Source organism: Acanthopagrus latus, chromosome 24 (genome assembly GCF_904848185.1).
Source record: "Acanthopagrus latus isolate v.2019 chromosome 24, fAcaLat1.1, whole genome shotgun sequence".
NCBI classification, from domain to species: domain Eukaryota; kingdom Metazoa; phylum Chordata; class Actinopteri; order Spariformes; family Sparidae; genus Acanthopagrus; species Acanthopagrus latus.
In genome coordinates, this window is record NC_051062.1 from 9,746,124 (window position 1) to 9,755,884 (window position 9,761).

Consider the following 9,761-nt stretch of genomic DNA (forward strand, 5'->3'; position numbering starts at 1 on the left):
TTTGTGCCTAAACCTAAACAGACCCTAAGCACAAAGTTGTCACAACATTAAACTAAACCTTCAGAATCATAAATCGTAAACATATCCAGACATTGCCAGCACGTATTTGGCTTTGGGTTGATTCAATACACTTAAGAGTTTTTTTTACTGCTACCGGTATCTGAAAAATCAAAAACATAAAAACAGAGTTTGCTGACTTCAATCATTTACCACTATCTGTGGCTGCTGTTTATCAGAAGACACATAATCGTAGCTTTTTATCCATTCAGCTGTATTTTTTTCCTTTATTTCAGTCGGACAAAAATACCCGAATAAGCCTCAAAACACACCATGTTAAACATGTTAAGATTTCCAGGAAAATCACTGAGGACGTAACCTTGGTTTGCTCGTTGGTACTGTTGCTATGGCCCTTTCTTACATATTTGATGTTGCTCTTTCACTCTATTGATTCATGCCTTTTGGTGAGGCACTTTCGAAAGCCTGGGTTTTTGATCTCTATTCATTTATTTTGTAGAATTGAATACTTTATCACTGAGATAAGAGAGAGCTATCAAAGAGAGCTAAAATCTTACAAAGTGCCTCCAGAGTGACTTGCATTTTTTAAAAGCTGCAGGTAAACCGTACATGTAGTATCTCACGCTACGACACAGCAGCTCGCCAAAACGTAGATGGATGCTAAGCAATACATCACAAACTCATCTGTCAGACACATGTGGCAGGGAAGCAGCGGATGATATGAAATTACCTGACGTGACTGGGCCGAACCACAGATGGATTGAGGAGAGGCCGACATCGAAGAAGAGAGGAACCGGGTCGAGACACTGACGCGCTGACCCTGTTGGGGATCAAACCGCAAAACCATAGAATCAAAACATTTCACTTCCTCCTGCTCTTCCCACCCCTCGCCAAGACAGTCCATCAATCTTTCTGCCCTCTCGTTTTAACCTTCCATCGGACATGTTTCATGGTGAAAGTAACCTGGCCGTCAAAGCCGCGGGGTGGAACGGGTCGCAGAGGGGTTGGCAGGTTATTTTGAGGGCATGCAGGATAGCAGTCTGAGGTGGTCATGCCTGCCGCTGTCATTTTACAGCACACTGCTGCGGACAATAAGGCTGAGGAGAGTGGCGGGGATAAGTGGGAATAAACACATACTGAGGAGCACTCTCGTCAACTTCCTCTAAATAACCATGCATTTGCATTGTTGTGCCAAACTGTACCTACCTATTTCATCTCTGTTGGACTATCATTATGTTAAATGTGAATTTTCTGTGCTGTTGTTAAGACAAGTGTTATTTTTCTATCGTCAACATATGGCATAAAAATCTTGAAACTAAGACATTGTTATGCAGAATCTATGAAAGCTGCAATCTGTCATTTGTTTTGTTTAGAATATTTTCACCCCCCATTTGTTTGAGAGTACGAATTGAACAGGTGGCCAATTCTTAAATATTGTGCCTTTAAACACACAACACTGAGCCGCACTGTTGCACCGGGTGACTTGTTCCTTCCACCTCAGGGTCGGGACCTTCATAATCTGAGGGGTCGCGAGACGATTAACAGCATTGGAAAGGCAGAAAAATTATATTAATTATTCCACGCTCGCCTCTAATTCTTATTTTCTTAACCCTCGAGAGTCAGTGGGTAATTCAAAACATTCAGGCTTCTGAAAAGGAAAAAGGGAAAAAAGAAAATAAGAAAAAAAAAATCTCCCTTTTGTTGAGCTGCTCACAGGGAGATGACATTGCTTCAGTTTAACGGGATCACAAGTGGTTGGGAACAAATGTGTTTTAATCCGTTGCTGAAAATAAGACCCCCCACGTCTTCTATTTGAGGGGGGATTTGCTAAAAAACCAACTAAGCCATAAAAAAAAAATAAAGATGAAATAATCCATTTGTGATCAGGTTTTTAAATATTCATGTCTTAAGAAAGGGTTGGGGGTTGAACACCACAGACACAGTAAGGAAGTCTTTTCACTCCCATTTAATGCTCCTTTAAAACTTAACTTTATGGTTTGGTTAGATTTAAATGCATTCATCTATCAACCTAATTTGGGCAGCTCTAACAGCTGTCAGTCAAACTCGGGTCGGACTAAACAGATGGACCGATGCAGTCTGTTGTTCACCTCTAAATCTGTCTTCTAACCTGTCAGGGAGACAATCCTGCAGGCCATCTGGACAGGCAACATATATATTTCTGCATGTTATCTAGTAGTCATGGCAACGTGTGTGCATGTCAGCGCACGCATCGATAAATCCGTGAAATGGAGACCTATGTTGTGTGTTCTAGCATTTCCTCTGAGATACGAGACAAGCAAGGCATGATGGATGTTGTGTTGCACTCAGGCAGCGGCTAATGTGTGCGGTCCACGTCTGAAAACAAACGCAGGAGTATTAGTTACATGAGGCGACTATATTTGCAGCTGATTTTATATATCACAGCATTCAAGAGGTAATAACAGAAAACTCGAAAACATGTTTTTTTTCCATAACTGTGAAAACAAGCTGTACTCAGAAGAAAATAAGGTCCCTAGAACACTGTTTGAAGCTAGAAATGTGGCAGGGTCCGCCACATGAAAGTGAAACTGTCAGTTTGTTTATTGAGACGAGAGTTTATTTATTTAGTTTGTTTAGACACAACAAAAAGATCTTTCTTTTCTCATTAAAATCCTCAAAACCACATATTGGCCCTTTAATGTGATATGAATGTGACATTAGTTGAAGGTATTTCATGCTACTTTTCTGAGCGCTGAGTGCAAAAATCTTTTTCAAACATCACAGATGTTCTAGCCGACGGGTGCTTCAAAATAAACCCAAGGTATGAAATATAGAGTTGCTTTTTTCACAACAATAGTTGACATGCTCATGAAGAATTTACGGTGAATGCTCTGGATCCTGTGAAAAGTAAGAAGTGCAGCGCTGAGGGCAGAGCATGTTCTCTTAGCTACGTGATCTGCTAGCATCCGTCCTCCTAAAGCGTCCGTGAGCAGGACGCTGAATCCTAACCGCTGACCCCAACGATCCAACAATTAAACCCCCAACGAAAAAGTACAAACACATTACAAACTGAAGGTTTCCCGATGCTCCGCTGGACGTTTTTTGTCTTTACCCACTGGACCGCATCCTGATGTATCAGTCTTTAACTCCCACCGACTCTGTATATTCTCACAAAGCATGAGTAAAAAGGAATCAATGAGGCCCTTTATGTAGATGGCTCATTGGCCAGTCGGAGTAATGGAGCGTAGACAGCCGCCGCACCGTTGGCCGCCACGTGCGATGCCTCGAAAAGATAGATGGAGAGCGAAATCACTCGCTGTCATTCCAAGTCTATCATTCTCAGCTCCCGGTAGCTTTGCCAGGAGGACCTGCGGTACGTGACTACGCCACCTAAGCAGCTCCAAACCTTCCCTGCTGGAACAAAGCAGAGACAGCGCCAGCGAAGCCAAGGAGTCGGTGAACTTTAAGGGCAAAGGGGAAAAAAAAACAAAAAACTCCTCGGGGCTCATTGTGGAAGAGATGCATTACAGAAGAGATAAAACAAGCCAGCCTGTTGAGGCGTATTCTTATCTCGTAACTTCTTAAGACACCAGGTGATCCTGTGGAGTGTTAGCGGGGCCGTCAGATGAGACCGTGATTTGTAACTTTCACCTTACCGCCACAGAAATGGGGGTGTGAGATTGTAAATTCTGCCCAGAGGCACCAGAGAAGAAGAGAGCTGCCTGGCTGTCTGAGAGTCAAGACGAGTCTCATTGGTATTCAGTGCATTAGCATGGGACCTGGCCCGGTCATGCTGCATATATTTATGAATAGCAGTTCTACCGAGGTGTGAAGAGGGAAACAGGGCATCGGTGAGAACAGGGTGCAATTTACTGTGTGGGTGCTCTGCCCCCTTTTCTCGAACTGTCCCGGTGCTGCCAGGTTCAACAGCGAGCCAAGCGCCTCTGCAATGCGAGAGGAACAAGACGGCGCGCTCTCTCGTCGAGCTAATTCCCACGATTCTCCTTTAATTGCTTAAGTTCACATGAGAAGAGCCACTTGTGAGGTTGTTTCTTCCCAGTGTTACAGTGGCCCTCCTCGCTCAGCAGAGAGGTAGAAAAGGAGCATTAATTCTTAACCCTGTGGGAGGAAACGGCAGAGAGCAAGGCGGACGACTGCGAGATCCATCTCTGTCTCGTCCTCCCTCGAGAGCCGAAAGGTCACTCTGCTGTCAGGAAGTAAAATTCAATACCTCAACCTTTCAAGCATGTCTCTATCCTCTGTGTCCGCGTCAGAGCTACACAATCCCTTTCTGATGCATCCCTGACAATCCGGCTGCTCGCTGTGTGGACGATTCATGTTCGCCGCCGCCGGAATCCACGTCCTCACTGACACCGACAGTCACCACTGACACCGTGAGATCCACAAGTAATGAGTCCACAGCATAGCACATCCTAAACTGGCCTTACCTGTGCTCTTATTTCATGAGTAAGTATCAATAAATATTAAATCAATGCACGTAGCAAGGACATTTTAACGCTGCTTTCAACTTTTGTCCCAATAAACTACACCCTAATGTTTTTTCTTGAGTACCTCCATTTTTCTGCAGCTTTATACTTCGACTCGCCTGCATTTTGGAGGCAAATATTGTACTTTTGAACTCAACCTGCATGATGTCACAGGAAGGAGGAGCTAGTGGCCAACTTCCGGGAAGAGGGATGTAAACAAAGAAAGGCATCCAAAGAGGTGTGTGTGATTCTGGCTGTCTCTGATTTGGCCTATTGGTCAACGTCACGGATCGCGTGCAATTTGTCATAGCTGGCCACGTACAATGTCTCTCGTTTAATGTTACTTGTCACCCACTGTACAGATAGAAACTATAAATTGTAGCAGCTGACATCCATTTTGTTCTCGTTCCCTACACCTGTCAGGGCGGTCTATCGTGAGACTGATATGTTGTAGCCTGGACCAGGAATAATGGCCCTGAGATGCTGTCTCCAAGAAAACCCTTCTGCACCGAACTGATTGGGAAAGCTTCGCGTTGACATTTAGACTCAAGATATTTATTTCAACACATTTTTTATGGATTCAACAGTGAATTCCACAACAATATTTTCTAAAAAAAAGTTGATCAAACAGGCTTAAATTAAGGTATATCTGGGCACATGTCTGCTTCAATGACTCATCTGAGCTTGGTTGCCATTTTTTTACATAATATAATTGTCAACCTGTTACATGTGTGGATCTTATGGAATTTCTGCTGGATGTGGACAATTTTGTCTCATTTTAACGATTAACAATTAACCACAACATCGTTCAGCAGCTGAAAAACTTTCTGACTGCCATGACAACAGTGCACAAAGTGTATTTGTGGTCTGAGTACGGGTTCTTGAAGGACTGTGATAACTGCTGCAGGATCAATTATGTCAATTCAAAATGTCTTTACACGCTCATGTCAAAACAAAAGACAGAAGAATCAAAAGGCTGAGGCATCCCAAGTCGACCACGTGACTACCGCTTGTTCATCAACAATGGCCGTGAGTTTCGAAGGTCCCTGTTGTTTTGTTGTTTAAAAGAGCGAAAATGACAGCGGCACGGCGGCGAGCCTGGCGCTTTGGTTGTTGCTCTTTGATCGTCAGGCATGACGGGTGCCTTTAATGTCACTTTGAAGAGAAGGGTTGGGGAGAAAAAATACAGAGGCAGCGTGTTAAGTTTGAAAAAAAAAATACACAGACACATAAACAACATCAGTAAGAACGCAGACCTCATCTGCTGTGGAAGGAAATGTCACTGTGCAGACATGCCTGAAAATACATTTCCAGTCAGTACTATATATAGACAGTCGGGGGCGGAATGTGGAGTTACAATAAAAAGTAAACATCCATAGGTAGGGTTAGGAGGTGTGTGCAGCTGCCTGTGGTGCTGTGGCATTAAAAAAATAAATCAAAAGAACACATGCAAATGTATTCGAAAATTAAAAAAAAAAAGATCACTTAAAGGGTAACGCCACCAATTTTCCACATTGAAGTGTTCACAGGTCTTCTTGAGGAGAACTACTGCATATGTGTGCCTACTTTACCCACAACGCAACTAAGCCACTGACTGACTTTAGCGGAGGTCATTTAGCAGATTACATGTAGCTTCCTTTGGAGCCACAACCGGCGAAGGAGTACTCAAGACCTGTAAACACACTTTAATGTGGGAAATTGGTGGCGTTGGCCTTTAAGTCAGCTGAAATACAAGAAAAAGTTATACGATGCTGAAGGTTGCCCTTGAGTCAAACTGGTGTTAAGATGTCTGTGGACTTCCTTCTCCTGTCCTTACCCTAACTTTTACCTCCTCTTCCCCCGTCTGGCAGGAGCAGCATTACAGATGCATGCCGCTTCCCCTTTGATTCTTTGATACTGGCAGAACTTTATTTCAAATTCAGGTCGAGATCGCAAAGTTTCCACAGATACCTTTTTTATTTCGTGTGGTGATGTAATGGTGCAGGTATAAGTAGGTATAGCTGGGTTTAAACACTGTTGCAGCGCATGCGAATTAAGACTTTTCAAGTACATAAGGGGGGAATTTCACAACATTAACACCACGAGGGGCTCACTGAATCTTTTATCTGTCTGACCTTAAAGGTGCCTCATGTAAGAACGATCAGAGAGAGGAGCGTCCTGCCTTGTGAAGGAGCAATGCAGACAATATAAGATCAACCACAGTTGTACAGTCATGGGGAATATGGAAGGCATGATCATTTAAAGCAAAAACTAAAATGCGTTTGTTTAAATGTAGTGTCTTGTTAATATATCACCACAATATGATTTTCTTTATTAACTAATTACATTAATTCCAAATGATTTCCACCAGGTCAGCAGCAAATACTTGCAATGGAAGTCTCGAGATAAATATGAATTACAAAATAGATTGACCTGTAATCTGCTCAGTGTTATGGGTGTATAAATAGTCCTACATGCTGCGTCACATAGAGTAAACAGCTGTTTTTCATAAAAACAAATGTTTGGTCGAAGGTCAACAGCAGGCCTTCGAAATCCTTGGTAACGATCCAGCAACTCCTACAAGTTTTGTCTGGGATGCTTCCAACTTAACCGAAATCCAATGCTCAGTAAGTGTCTGACTTCGCCCCTAACCCCGACATTGACAGATATCTTTTTCACTCCAAACATCTAAATGAGCCAGTAAGTCTAAAATGAGACATATGAGATTCCTAAAACGAATCATCAGCAAGTACTGATGTTTACTTTTGGGTCAGGCATGGAAAATGTACACGTGGGTAAAGATTGTGGTGAATAACAGAGAATATCCGCACTCAAAAAAGAAATGTTTTGTCTTAACTGACACTATATCAGGCAAAGGACCAGTATGGCAAAGGACAAACATACTGCTGTATATGGCCACCTTCCAACTGGGTCAACAACCTTTCAGATATGAAAATACAAAATGTTTTGATAAATAAATAATTATATTACAAAAAGCACAATATGGATTCAACTGACTGCCTAATCCTGTGAGACGTGCTGGTGAGGCTTTATTTGAATAAGTTTTTCATTTTCTAATAATTTGCTCCGAAGTTTCGTGGAACCTCATACTAATTAGATAGATAGACAGCGATAGCATTTAATTGGAATATTTTCAATTAATTAGTTCCAAACAATTACCTGAGAATCTTTGAGTCGGTGCACAACGAAACGGGTCAATATGCAAAAACAAAAAAAAAAGATTTAAGTCTGAAAAAACCCCAAGTTGTCCCAAATCACATTGATCTTTCCAAGAAACGTTCTATGAGATAATTAGCTGAAAACTTCTGTGTTACAATCTATAAACTTTATAATTGTGTATTCTGTTGTGCATTTGTATTGCACACACATCTATCATGTCTGTCCTTCCTGGTGGAGGAATCCTTTCTCTGCTCCTCCTCCTGGAGTGTCTTACACATGGGCAAAGTTTTCTACATTCGAAGCGAGGATCTAAGGACAGACTTGCTGTACAGATTGTAAAAAAGCCAATTGAGGCAAATTGAGTTTTGTGATATTGGGCTATAAAAATAAAATTCATTGGTTTAGGACATTTCCAGCCACGTTACAGTGCAGGACCATATTTCAACAAATGAAAGAACACCCAAAATTGAGTTAATAAGCAATCAAACCCAGATATAAGAATGAGTCTCGAGAGGAAAGACTGGTGAAGAAGACTTGAGACCAACATCCTCACTGAAGTGTCAGGAGAAAGAGAGGTTATAAAACAAGAACGGTCGAGCTTTGAAGAGCTCTGGACTGACTGCTGGTAAATAACATGTTTGTTGACCTGTTGGAAAAGTTATCTTGCTATACGACACGTTTAACATGCCGTGTTAACAATGTTATGGGGTTTGCAATCTAGATCTGGTCTGTTTGACAAAGAAGAGCACAACGTTGCCCATCTACTGCGCACTGGTATTCTTCACTGTTTTCTAGATGGAAAACCATTAAATAAATCATTGCAATGATATATTTTTTTTCTTTGTTGCTCGGGGCCAAATATTATCCGTGTAAAATGGAATGTACTGATAGTGTATGTTTTTGTACATAGACGGGTGCATTCATGTATGTTGTACCCTCCAAACTGAGAAAAGTATGGTTCCCCTAATGGCCATATTGTAATGTTGTCTGCAAACACTGACACTTCGGGTTCCAAACTTGTCAAACACTGATGCTTAGGGTTTCCCAACTGTTAAATACTGACGCGCTGCATCCGATTTTGACAAATTGTGACTAAAATATCACTTCTCTCACAAATAGGACCTTAAACGACAACATCACGCTACTTCCACCTCTGCAACCCAGGGAGAATAGTGTTACTCTCACAACGTGTCAGAAGTGTAAAAATAAGTAGTTTGAAGTTTGAATCCGTTTTCAGATTTGAACACATGACGCTGTTTTCCATGTTGCCCTCACATGATCACTTTGTGTTGGCGGACCGCAAATCTCCACATTCTTCATGTCCCCGGCGTGTAATCGCCATTCAAAGTTTAACTTGATTTCATCAAATGTTGCTTCCCTTAGCCGTCATTGCCATAACCGTCCTTTTAGTTCCACTTCTATTTTTGCCAGCGTGGTTTCAAATACTTAATTACAGCGCTGCCGCTCACCCACCGCCCACATCTCTTTGATCCATTACCACGCTGGAGACGTGACACTGACAGCCAGGCATGCTCGGTCCAGCCAAACCCCACAGCCATCTAGTCAAACCCCCTCGACGTCTTTTTATGGACACGGCACTGGCAGGACTGGTGGGATAAGCCTATTGGAAATCAAGTCTCTTCCTACAGTTGCTGGGACAATGGAGGGAGGCCTGCGGATCGGTCAGAGCAGCTTAAGAACCACTCAGAGCTCTGTGTGTGTTGACATCAATATCCTGCTCCTCCGGGAGGATAAAGAAAAAGAAAGGACAGAGGGAAGAGAAAGGGGAAGAGACGGAAGGAGAAAGGGCAAGAGCAAGGTGGGGTAGACGTATCAGTAAATGAGGGCAAGGTGCACGGGGAGGAAGGTAATGAACATAGAGGGAGACGGGAGGATTGATCCGGGGGAAATGGGAGTTCAATGCTAAAGACGGGGGAGGGAGGGAGATCGAGCGGCATTAGCAATGGAGAGCGAGAGAAAGAAAGTGAATTTGGAGATGAAAGGGGTTGAAAAGAAGAGGATGTGGGTGGCACTGGGAGAGAAGAAAAAAGGCTGGAGAGCGAGCGCGAACGAGAGAATTCCTCCGGGAAGCGAGCCAGTTCAGTTGAACAATGGGAGTGC

General features: G+C 42.8%; 1 protein-coding gene across 1 annotated transcript in view; it reads right to left on the reverse strand.

The window, feature by feature from the left end:
• Window positions 1-5,221: 5,221 nt before the first annotated feature.
• LOC119015499 (neural cell adhesion molecule 2-like) overlaps window positions 5,222-9,761 on the reverse strand; it is a 499,946-nt gene continuing 495,406 nt past the window's right edge. Inside the window, exon 25 of the mRNA XM_037091542.1 lies at window positions 5,222-5,636. The gene's annotated coding sequence lies outside the window, so the exon portion shown is untranslated. The remainder of the gene's footprint in view (window positions 5,637-9,761) is intronic.